This window comes from Cynara cardunculus (genome assembly GCF_001531365.2).
Source record: "Cynara cardunculus var. scolymus isolate 2C chromosome LG 17, CcrdV1, whole genome shotgun sequence".
Lineage (NCBI taxonomy): Eukaryota > Viridiplantae > Streptophyta > Magnoliopsida > Asterales > Asteraceae > Cynara > Cynara cardunculus.
The window spans coordinates 27,984,470-27,994,114 of NC_037544.1; the positions used below are offsets into that span (position 1 = coordinate 27,984,470).

At 34.7% G+C, this 9,645-nt stretch overlaps 1 long non-coding RNA gene across 1 annotated transcript in view; it reads right to left on the reverse strand.

Annotated features, from left to right (window-relative positions):
* LOC112500778 overlaps nt 1-568 on the reverse strand; it is a 12,651-nt gene extending 12,083 nt beyond the window's left edge. The window contains exon 1 of the long non-coding RNA XR_003067365.1: nt 473-568. This is a non-coding gene — a long non-coding RNA (uncharacterized LOC112500778). The remainder of the gene's footprint in view (nt 1-472) is intronic.
* Nucleotides 569-9,645: the final 9,077 nt, after the last annotated feature.

Consider the following 9,645-nt stretch of genomic DNA (forward strand, 5'->3'; position numbering starts at 1 on the left):
TATCCATGTTGAAAAACGTAGTTAAGAGTTCGGTTTTCTTGGTTCAATGCCTTTGGGATTACATATTCTGTTTGAGATGTGATACCAACTTGTCATGAAATCAAAAGCCTCTTATGATTTCACCTCCACTGAATTGCCTCTTTTTTACCTTTTATTTTTGCATTTACTTCACCTGATGCCTTTTTCTATTTTCATGTGAACCTGATTTGTCAATAGTGTTTTAAGATACAAGCCCAGAATTAAAGTAAGCTATAACAGACGAACTAGGTAAACAACAAGCATCCCCACCATAATTTTAATTTCAAAAATCAGAAACCAGGTTTTTCAAAGAAAAGATGTAAGGCAGAAAATCCAATTTCTCATTTTAAAATTGGGGGAAAGGGCTCGATTACGATTCCCCATATTATCATATGATAAAACAAAAGTACAAATTTATTAACAAAACAAATAAAATGAATGATGAGTGACCTACCTGCGAAAGAAATGATGAGGTACGCAGCCTTCACATATATTAATGGCCGCCTTCTTCGTCCGTTTATAGAGAGGAAGAAGATTTGATCGGAGAAATCGGAGTACACAGAGTTCTTCAAAGAATGGTGCACCTAACATTTTATTAAGAGTGAACTTCAATTTTGGTCCCTAATATTTTCAATTTTCAGCACATATCATCCTTAGATTTAAAAACTCAGGTTTGATACTTTACATTTGTCGATTCCTAACGTTCGTTAACGGTCATTAACTTTTTTAATTAAATCTAATTAAATAAGAGGTCTTTAGTCATTTTTATTATTTTTATTATATTAAAATAAAAAACATATTATATTTTTAACTTTGAATTCTAAAATAAAAAATATATATAGAAAAAGAAAAATAAGAGATGGTGGTTATCTTTCTTGTTTTTTTACAATTTAAAATTAAAAATATAATATTTTTTATTTTAATATAAAACTAAAAAAAATACTAAAAATGACTAAAGTATCTTTTATTTAACTAGACTTAATGAAAAAGGTTTAAACATAGGAACTAAAACCGTTGTGAATTGACAAACATGAACGACTGAATCCAAGTTTTTAAAGTTTAAAAACAATATCCTTTTGAATATTACAAACGTTGGCCGTTGGGAGCCAGATTTGAATAAAATATTTATTTAACTTCTTGTTTTATTTTCTCTTTTCAATAAAATATTGATTTGTCCATACATTATTGTTGACAATAATGGAATATAGGCTAATATCATTTAAGAAAAGGAGAGCTTTTTAAATGAATCCACTTAAAACCAACGTTAAAGATGGCGAGAGGCAAGGCATGACGTGGCGGCGAAGTCAAGCCTCAAGCCTTGGGAGCCACGGTGAGGTCACGGCCTTTTTAAGATGTGACTTATGGTGGTAAATCTTTATATGATATAAATTATTATACATATAAACATAATTTCTTATTATTACTCAGTAAGTCAATGATATTAAATAATTTAAATTAGGTTATACATTGGAAACTAACAAATAACATATTAAAAAAAAGTAAGAAAAATCAAATCTTGTGTTATAAAAACGCGCATTAGGTCAATGGCGTGTCACAGGCATAACGTGACGTGAGACACAAACCTTAAGCCATGGAGCGCCACGACAGCTGTTGCGGCGAGCTTTTTTGAGCACCGCTTAAAACCTAACTTTTACTTAACGATTGAGCTAGCTTATTAGTTTTGATATTCGACTTGTTGACGCATTGCACAAATATGTACCATGAGGTATAGATTACTTGTTGTAGCGCTAGTTCAAGTTTTCTAGGCCTCTAGTAAGTTGTAGCTAGGGCTGTAAACGAACCGAACGAACACGAACGGAGGCTTGTTCATGTTCGTTCGTTTAACTTAACCGAACAAACGAACGAACACGAACGGAGGCTTGTTCATGTTCGTTCGTTTAACTTAACCGAACAAACGAACGAACACGAACGGTAAACGAACGAAAATCTTTGTGTTCGTGTTCGTTCGTTTAGCAATAAGGTGTGTTCGTGTTCGTTTATGTTCGTTCGTTAACATGCTAAACGAACGTAAATGAACGAACATAAACGAACGGACTAAACGAACATAAACGAACGGACTAAACGAACATAAATAAATATTACTTGAATTCAAAGGAAATAAATAAAATATTGTATATTAAATTTAATATATAAACGAATATAAACGAACGTAAACGAACGATAAATGAACGAACGTAAACGAACGGTAAATGAACGAACGTTCACGAACATAAATGAACGAACGGGACTCTTGTTCATGTTCGTTCGTTTAACTAAACGAACACAAAAAATGGTTCATGTTCGTTCATTTATTAAATAAACGAACATAAACGAACTTCCCGCCGAACGGTTCACGAACGGTTCGCTGAACGTTCGGTTCGTTTACAGCCCTAGTTGTAGCTATTTTCCCTATCTTTCCATAGCCTCTTGAATTGTCTCATTCTGAGCTTCAACAAGTGATATGATCAATATATCCGTACAGGACATCAAGGTAAAGTTGTCCAAAATACGTTACCAACCAACATATTTTTCTTGTTTTGCTTGCTTTGACCCACGGACGTCCATAAACACTTGATTCTTCCATACACACTCTGAGCCTCAAAACCCATCATCTACAGCTCGTTATCATGGTGACACGTCCTTATTGAAATCACACCAACCAAGTTAAAAACCCATCTTGTTTTTTAATTAAAAATTGCATCCCAATCATCCAATGAGACTTGAAAGTAAAACTAACGTCATTTGAATCGGTTAGTTCAACTGATAATAAGACTTAGGTCTTTGAGAATTCTCCTCAGAGGTCATCAGCTCGATTCCTACAAGGCCGCTAGGGATTTTCCTGACTGTTCTCCAAAGGTTCTTGGGATTAGTCGAGGTGCCGCACAAGCTGGTTTGGACACCTACGGTTAACAAAATAAAAAAAAGCTCACCTCGTTTGTCTTTATTGGCCATGATACATACTTCATGAGTTTGATTATTCAAGCTTAAAGAACGACCTCTTTATGTTTGCAATTGCCCTCATTCATCAAGTTTGAAGATCTAATGAATCCTTCTATTTGTATTTCTCTTTTGATATTTATCATTACATTTGTGGCTCAAGGATTTCCATCAACTTTTAGCTCTCAAACTTGTTAGTTGAATAAGGGGCCGTTTACTAAATACTTACTTGGTAAGTTGCTTATCGAAAAAACTTTCTTATAGGATGAACATGAAAAGGGCCAAAAATCTTACCGGGTAAGAGCAATGAAAAGGATAGAGAGTCTTACCCGGTAACTAAGGATGACGATTCTTATCCAAGTAAGCACTTATCCAGTAACTTGTTGCATTCAATATGTTTTAATGTAATAAAATCTTATGTATCAAAATAAATTATAATGTTGAATCCTATCGATAAGCACTTATCGGGTAAGCATTTAATTAAACAACCACTAAGTAATATTTTTGGTTTAAGGAGAACAAATAGAGTTTGAAGCTATGTGAATTAGTTGAATCTTTGTCTCATTTTTGTCAAACCTTAGGTTTTTTAAAAATATAATGTTTTTTTTTCAAAGATGAAAATGTTTCAAGATTTTGAAAAAATAATGAGTAACGTGTTCTAATACTAATTATAGATGCAACCTTTGGGGGTGGGGATGTTTGGCACATTTATTTTGATTTTTCCACAAAAGATTTTCTAGTTGAATCTTTATGTCATTTTTGTCAAACTCGAGGTTTTATATAATATAACGTTTCTTTAAAGATGAAAATGTTTCAAGGATTTTGAAAATATAATCCGCAACCCGTTCTAATACCAACTATAGATGCAACCTTCGGGGAATGTTTGGCACAAATATTTTGCTTTTTACACAAAAGATTTTCTACGCCCAAACACTAGAGCATAAATGCATAAATAACTACGTAAAAGTAAATAATAAGGGATAACGACTATCAAGCATCGCTCATCACACTTTGGATATGTCCACTACCAAAATGTTTCTCGAGATGGATCCATTATATGTGTTCTTTTGAACGATGTGTTCCAAATATTAATGAGTTTGGAGGTTTTCCTCCATCCCACATTGGTAGGAAGAGAAAATTTAAAGAGCATTTATAAATATTGGGTTAAACCTCCTCTCTAATGCACATATTAAAAAGTTGCTTCCTTCTCTCTTGTTTTCAAATCCAACAGTGCTTTCTTCCTACGTTATTCTGCAACATTTTGCTTCTGGTTTTCATTGTCATAGTTGCTGACGAACGAAATAACATGATTGCAACATATCCTGGGGCTTTACTTTTGTGACTTACAACTTATAGAGTGGTCGTATAAAACCTTTAAGGACATGTTTCTACCGTACGTGCAATTCTGCTTCATATCATCATCAACAGCTTGGCTTTAATTTTCGTGTATTGCATTTTAATTTTCTGTTCGCTAAGTAAACAAGTCTGTTTCTATCCCTTTCTTCTAACTGTATCTATCGTGAAAGATATATTCAATCTGTGGTGCAATTGGTTTGGGATTTTATATTTCAGATTTAAAGCTATCATCTTAATTAATAAAACTTTGAATTTTATTTGTTTAAAGGTTGAAACTTTATTGGTTTTATCTAATTCAATATTTTTTTATAACAATCTTACAGGTTTTATCAACGGAATCCCGAAACTTCCATATCATGAATCAAGATTTAGCTTGACAGTTTCAATGGGAACAATTATACCCGTTGGCTGACAAAGTGAAATTCATGCTGATGATGTTGAAACCCTTCTATGTTCCGGTTCCCAAAGCAAAAAACTGGATAGGGCAAAATTAGCCGAATTGGAGAAGCAGAGACTTATCCACAAGGAGGAAGAAACCATGGCTTGGGGACACATAAAAAAAATGCCCTATCCGGCCAGTGGTTTGACTTGTACTCTCCAATCAATGATCCTAGAGAATTATAGAAAGCCTTGGAATTCAAGTATAAAGCACAAGAGAATGGTACAAATAAATATAAATACCTTGTGTCTCAATACTTGGAATTCTAAATGGTTGATGACAAACCAATTCTGGAGCAAGTACATGAATGACACTAAGTCCTTACTATCTAAGTACAATGAAGGAAAAGATCCCTCAGTGACCTTTGGTGGTGATGGAAAAGGACACACCAAAGGTTTTGATGTATTAACCAATGGAGTAACCACGTTTAGACAAGATGCTTACGTCGAAAGACTGAAGCATAATCTTCTCAACATCAATCATACGTGATAAGGACTTCATGGTAAAATTCTCAAATAAGACATGTTCAGTCATTTACAAGGATGACAAACTTGCATTAACCGACACTTTCCTAGATAACATATATGTTATCAACATGGATTTCCCTCTCACTGAGAAAATTTATTTTCTCTCTAAGACTCCTCAGATGTCAATTGGCTATGGCATTAAAGCCTTTCTCATCTTAATTTCAAGACACTAGATGACTTGTCAAGAAAAGTAACTAGTCACTAGCCTTCCTTAGCATTCTTTTGCAAAGGAATCTCTTTGCTCAACGTGCGAAAAAGGAAAGCAAACAAAAGCTAATTTCAAATCAAAACAAGTCTCCTCAGTGACCACTCCCCTTCAATTACTTAATTGGATTTTTGTGGCCCTGTCAACATTCAATATATCATTGGAAAGAAACATACTTTAGTCATTGTTGATGAGTTCTCTAGGTACACTTGGGTATTTTTTTTCACATATCCAAGAGTGATGCGCCTGATGAAATATTTTCTTTTGTGAGAAAAATGGAAGTAGTGAATAACCTCATTTTTTTTTCAGTAATAAGTGATCATGGTACTGAATTCAAGAATAGTACTATGGAAGAATTCTTTTAGAACAAGCAAATCACTCACAATTTCTCAACTGTGAGAACTCCTTAGTAGAATGGAGTTGTAAAAAGATTAAATCGAACGATCATTGCAGTTGCTTGATAAATGCACAGTGAATCTCATCTTCCTACTCAATTTTGGGCCGAAGCTGTCAATACTGTATGCTTTACTCAAAATCGATAGTTGATCGTTAAGCGATTCAAGAAGACGACTTATGAACTTTTTTATGGAAGATAGTCCACTCTCAGTTTTCTGCACATCTTTGGTTGTAAATATTACATTCTAAACAACAGAGATAATTTCAGAAAGTTTGATCCTAAAGTTGATGGTGACATCTTTCTTGGATATTCTTTAGTATCCAAAACCTTCAGAGTATTCAACAAATGAAGACAAACCATTGAAAAACTATTCATGTCACTTTTGATGAATCACATTCAGCTAACTCTAAACCCATCCTTGACGATGAAGAAGAGTTGAATAAATTGATGATATCTCATTGTGAAGAAACTGAAGCTTTATGCAGTAACTAATCAAATGATGATCAACAAGAAACTAGTGATGACCCATATATTCTCCCCGACATGAACAATAGTATAGTTGAATCCTCTTCATGGATCTCTATTGTTCCCATTAATCATTTGCCACCATTTGACACCTCAAATGCTGATCCTTCGGTCACTGGATCTCCTTCTACAAGTGAACCTCTCTCAGTAGATGATTCCTTACTTGAGGTTTCTTTAGCAACTCTAATGAATGTTGAAGAATCTTTTACTGAAGCTTCATTTTCCATGTTTGAGCCCCCTATCTCTGAAGATGCTGACTCAACTCATCTACCAGCTCAAGAATGGACAAAGAATCATCCCGTTGATCATTTTATTGGTGATCCAAATGCAGGTATTCTGGATCGATATGGTTAGGTAATATTTTTTTTTATCAACTTTATTTCTCTTATAGAGCCCAAGAAGATCAATGAAGCCATCAATGACCCAATCTGGTCAGTGCTATGCAAGAAAAACTTATTAAGTTTGAAAGAAACATGGTCTGGTACCTTGTCCCTCATCCATCTAAAAAAATTGTTATAGGCACCGAAAGGGTGTACCGAAACAAGTTGAATGAATATGGAACTATAACCCAAAACAAGGCTAAACTTGTTTCTCAGGGATACAGACAAAAAGAAGGCATTGACTATGATGCACCTTTGCTCCAGTGGGTAGACTCGAAGCAATTCGACTATTGCTAGCCTATGCTGCACATAAGGACTTTAAGGCCTATCAAATGGACGTAAGGAGTGCCTTCTTGAATGGTAATCTTCATGAAGAATTGTATGTGAAACAACCTCCAGGGTTCCTTAACCCTCAGTATCCAGGTCATGTCTATCGACTAGCAGACTCCTCATACCTGGTATGACACCCTTTCTTCATTTTTCATCATTGAGAAATTTGAATGTGGAAAGATAATCAAACCTTATTTCTTAGGAAAACTAAGGGTCACATCATTCTTGTTCAGATATATGTTGATGATAGTATATTTGGATCGATGAATCTCTCTTTATGTATTCGATTCTCTGAACGCATGAAGAATAAATATAAAATGAGTATAATGGGTGAACTAACATATTTTCTTGGTCTTCAAATTAAACAATCTGAAAAAGAAATATTCATTAGCTAAAGTATGTTAAAGATATGCTGAAGAAATTCGACTTAACCCAAAGCTCATCTATGAAGACTCATATGACACCTCCCTTAATGGTAAACAAAGACCCAAATAGGAAACCCGTGAACATTACTACCTATAGGGGAATGATCGGCTCCTTGCTGTATCAGACAACTAGCTTGCCTGATATCATGTAGTCTACTTGCTTATGTGCATGATATAAAGCTGAACCTAAAGAATCCCATCTTATAGCTGTAAAGTGAATATTCAGATATACTTGAAGGGTACACCCAATCTAGGTCTTTGGCATCACAAAGACTCAGGGTTCAATCCAATCAGATATTTAGATAGTGATTTTGTAGGATACAAGATAGATAGGAAGAGCACTACTGGAGGTTATCAACTTCTTGGTGGTAAGTTGGACAAGAAAGATTCAGAACTCGATATCTACATCAACCGCTGAAGCTGGCCCTGTTGAGGTTTGTCCAAGCCCAATCCTAATGGAATAAGTAATCAAAAACATTGTTTCCTTATGCCTCAATTGGTCAAATTACTAGAACTGCTCATTTTTTATCAGAAGCTTGTGATTTGGTTTTTGAGGCAGCAAGTAGGGGAAAACAATTCTTAGTTATTGGCACTAAAAATAAAGAAGTTGATCAGTAGTAGCCAAGTCTTTCTTACTATCCCTTAAGAGAAGTGCGAAAGGATTGCTGACTAGAGAGGTTTTGCACCCAGAATAGGACTAATACAGATCCAAAAGAATGGGCCTGGGCTTTCTTTAGTAGTTAATGCTATAAAAAGGAAGCTACCTAGCCTAATCTCAAATCCTAGCATTCATACTTATCTAGGAGCGAGGATTCTTGTCCACTTCCTATTAAGATAAAGTTTCCATTCTGAGGTCTTTGTTGCTTATTTTTATTTTTTAGAAAGATTGTCTGTCCTAAATGATCAAAGAAACTTCAGACCGATATGTTTGGCAAACATCAAGCTGTAAGCTTGGAGAGTAGAGTCCTACCCCTTGGTATGGTACCAGAAGCACTTGGTATTGGTAGTAGTCTAAATGTCTTTCCCTAATTCCTTCAATTGCACTAGTGGATTGAATAAAACATTGAACACTCAAATATGTTTGAAGATCTGCACAAAACATAGAAGAAAAGGATCTAAGACAGAAGTCATTCCATTACCTTATCTTTATCCATGAGGTTCTAACATATCATTATCCTTTTTATCGGGATTTCGTACCTATCTTTCTCAAATTTGACTGATTTTATATGGGGTAGAAGTGCTAGTGAAATGGTATGATCTAAACCCAGATTTAAGTGATGAAACTAGGCATTTTTCCTTGTAAAACCATCTGTGTTCAACTTCGAAATACCAAAAGGAGGAGCCCATTTGATCCATTTTTCTTTAGGAATATTAGGATTCCCATGCCTTGAAGAGGTTAGAGAGGGATATCAAATCCGGATTGAAAGATAGGCATAGATAGTCTAATTAAGAGGATTAGACATGAGCATACAAAATTAGTCAAATATGAGAAAGATAGATACGAAATCCGGATCAGAGGCACAGATTGAAATACAACAATTGGAGTACATTGACCATAGAAGTAGAGGGGGCCGTTTTCCCCACATTTCAGAAGAAGTAAAAAAGTATAAATGAAGATTTATTGATCACTATGGAATAGGATATACATCACATATCCTGGATGAAGTAAAGACTTTGGGTTTCGATAGAATTGTTTGTAGTCAAATTGAACATAGGTCGAAGTAAGGTGCCATCGGACGTCCAACAGGCAGTCTCATGGTGAACTTCATTTTGTACCTACTGAGTACCAACTACCTGATCTTTTCACAAAACCCCTTGATGAAACAAGGTTTAATATTTTAATCAGCGAACTTGGAATGTTGAAAGTTGAGGATTAATCTTCTCAGTCATAAGCATTACTCAGTACTACATGTGAAATGTTTCAGTGTTTCTCAATCTATCACCGAACTCCTGTAAAATATTTTTTTTCTACCAAGGTACGTCTCTCTCTTTCCAATTGATTCTTTTTCCAAGATACTTAAAACCATCACTAAACACTTTCCTTATTCAGTGATAAATGTTTTAAAAGATCAAAATTTTATGAACAATCATATTTTTATGACGTCA